This window comes from Lolium rigidum, chromosome 4 (assembly GCF_022539505.1).
Source record: "Lolium rigidum isolate FL_2022 chromosome 4, APGP_CSIRO_Lrig_0.1, whole genome shotgun sequence".
Lineage (NCBI taxonomy): Eukaryota > Viridiplantae > Streptophyta > Magnoliopsida > Poales > Poaceae > Lolium > Lolium rigidum.
Window position 1 is genome coordinate 6,054,669 of NC_061511.1, and position 3,673 is coordinate 6,058,341.

Consider the following 3,673-nt stretch of genomic DNA (forward strand, 5'->3'; position numbering starts at 1 on the left):
TCTAGGGTTTATGGAATAAACAACAACCAACGTTCAACACAAACAAATCTCGGCGCATCGCCAACCCCTTCGTCTCGAGGGTTTCTCCGGTAAGCACCATGCCGCCTAGATCGCATCTTGCGATCTAGGCAGCACAAGCCTGCCTACGTTGTTCATGCGTTGCTCGTGCCGAAGCCTTTTTGATGGCGAGCAACGTAGTTATCTTAGATGTGTTAGGGTTAGCATTGTTCTTCGAATTACATGCTTTCGTTATGCAACCCTTGCACATCTAGCCGCCCTTACACCTATCTTAGGTGTAGGGCGGCACCCCGCTTGATCATAGTTTAGTAGATCTGATCCGTTACGATTGCTCCTTGTTTCATCAAGGATTAGTTTAACATCCGCATTAGTTAGGCCTTACAAAGGGTTGGAGGATCCAAAGGCGTGTAGGGTGACGTTTGCTAGCCCTAGAAAGGATGTTCCGGGATCAACCTCGTGTTGGTTTTTAGGCCCTGTCTAGGATCGGCTTACGGTCACCGTGCGCGAGCGCGAGGCCCAATCGTGAGTAGGATGATCCGATTATGCGGTGAAAACCCTAAATCGTCGTAGATCTCATTAGCTTTATCTTGATCAAGCAGGACCACCATATATTCGGACACCTCGTTCGAATCATGGGTGGATCGGCTCTTTGAGCCGATTCACGAGATAACCCGAGAGCCGATCGAGGCTCGTATTTAATGTTTACGTGTATGCCATGCAGAAACTAAGCGAGGCATCATCCACACCTTCCCGACCAGTGCATAGGTCAGTGGCACGCCCTTGCGATAGCATCGGACGTGCGACCAGGAGGCTTTGCGGGCCATCGCTCTGAGGGACTGGGGCCAGCCGCAGCCCTAGTTGTTCCCGGCTCTACTGTGTTGCCCGTCTCTGCCCGCCAGGGGGTTTCTGACGTCAACAGTGGTTCACCATGATAAACCCACCTAACATATGTGCGGTCCATCCCAAAAATGTGTAAATGATCTTCCACTACATGGTGAGGCCTCTTCTCACCATTCATACATGTGCAAAGACGGGCAATACACGTCCAGGTCGTGACCTTCATGAGCTCTAATAAACCCCATAAAGGGTTGAACACCATTTATATATGAAGGGGAACATAAGTGTCCATGCAAGTATCCAAGTTCGTCATCATCCGTTTAATTATGAGATACAATGGTTGGTGATTAATTTAAGGCGAAGTAGGAAATGTATATCCATCGAGTACAAAACTATACTAGTACATGATTATGCATTTCAGCAATCATGTCGAGTACAAAACAAAAAATGCCCATCGACATTTTAGCAAAAAGATCGTGTACAAATCTCTGCCATGGCATTTCAGCAAATTAACGGATCGAGTGCAGAACTGACTCTATATGCCCACGCAAATGAACAAATTGATTGAGGACAAATCGAGCGGAAAACTATAAAGTGCCAATTAGTTCGAGCATACTGACGATTTTTTTTAGCAAGCATCAAGAAAATATAAATCGTTAGGGCCGTCTTGCCCGATGCATGATTGAGCTAGAGATAGCAACCCTACCGTGGATCAACTTGACCGCCGGTGCGTCTCGAGAAGAACGACGGGGAGGGGAAGCTTCTTCTTCGCACCGGACGGGACGGGAGGGGAAGCTCTTCGCACGTACGGGGATAAGTTGTGTAGCGGTGGGTGGGGGTCACGCGGCCGGGCCGCCCGGTAGGTGGTGTTTAATAATGGAGTTGCGTGTGTAATTTGCCGTGCACAAGATTGAGGAATAGGCGGTTCCCGCCGCGCGCACAATTCAAACTATCCCGCCCATGTAGTTTAAATTCGCCCTATTTTCGTTAAATCGACATAAAGTCATGTGAGTGGGTGGAAATTAGCAAAGTTGCTTGAAAAATAGTAAAACTCTGGAATTATCCTTTAAATATGCTCCACTTCCTGTGAAAATCGGGGTGTGGAGGCATGTTGAGCTGTTTTATTTGTACCTTCTTCATTAAAACTCCCATTTTATGCACTTTGGATGGAAAGAAATCATTTGTACATAAATTTTGACAACTCCATTTGCAAACATTAATTGTTTTACATGCCAAGATGCACCAATCCACCAAATATGGGGCAAAAGTTTATCATAATCTAGATATATATGTATAATTAGTGAGGGACCCCTTTTGATTTTGTGCAATTTCCACTAATTAGCTAGAGAGAAGGGGTCGACTAATTAGGCCATGTTAGGGGCTATGTGTTTTAGATTAGGATTGTGTGGATTCAAATACAACTTCTATATTTGTGTGCTATGATTAATCAAAACTAGACCGATCGACCGCGCACACATTATTAGAGGCACATGCCTTTGCGCACAAAGTGCATGTGTGTGTTGTTGGCCACCAACGAGAGAGCGGCGAGAGAGCGATTGAAATCTCCAAATTAAACACATATATAAGCATACATGGTTAGGCCATGCATGCATATTTATTATATATATTGTGAGGCAAATAAATTAAAGTACATGTGTATATATATAAGTGTGTTTCTTGGCCACCAACGATATATAGATCGAGAGAGAGAGATTGAAATATATATATCCCCAAGAATATCTTCAAACAAGTATTGAAATATATGCACGAATGATATGCAAGGTATGCCATGCGCACATGCACACTAATTATATATATTATGAGACAACTTAATCAAATGTGTTTTCATTGGAGATCGAGAACTTGTCAAAAATCAAGTTAATTAATTTATCAGCGCTAATTAGTTAATTGGTCGCCTACTTGATGAGCAATTAAGTGTCGTTGGCCTATATATATATATATATATATATATATATATATATATATATGTGTGTAGGGTTTAATTAGGGTTTAGGGTTTAGGGTTAGCTAGCTAGCTAGGGTTTTAGGGTTAGGGTTTACGGTCTAGGGTTTAGGGTCTAGGGTTTAGGGTTTAGTGTTTAGGGTGTACATTTAGGGTTTATGGTCTAGGGTCGTTTAGGGTCTAGTGTTTAGGGTGTTTAGGGTGTACGTTTAGGGTATAATTAGGGATTAGGGATTAGGGTTTTAGGGTTTAAGGTTTAGGGATCAACGATCGAGTGCACACACACATTATTAGAGGCACCCGCGCCTTTGCGCATAAAGTGCATGCGTATATATATAAGTGTGTTTCTTGGCCACCAACGATATATAGATCAAGATAACAGAGATATTTAAATAAATATATATATCCCCAAGAATATGTTCAAAAATATATTGAAATATATGCACGAATCAAGTTAATTAATTTATCAGCGCTAATTAGTTGGTCGCCTGCTTGATGCGCAATTAAGTGTTGTTGGCCTATATATGTAGGGTTTAGGGTTTAGGCTTAGCTATTAGGGGTTAGGGTTAGGGTTAGGGTTTAGGGTTTAGGGTTTAGTGTTTAGGGTTTAGGGTTTAGGGCTTTAGGGTTTAGTGTTTAGGGTGTTTAGGGGTGTATGTTTAGGGTATAATTAGGGATTAGGGATTAGGGTTTTAGGGTTTAAGATTTAGGGATCATCGATCGAGTGCACACACACATTATTAGAGAGGCACCCGCGCCTTTGCGCATAAAGTGCATGCGTATATATAAGTGTGTTTTTTGGCCACCAACGATATATATATAGATCGAGAGAGAAAGATTGAAATATATATATTTA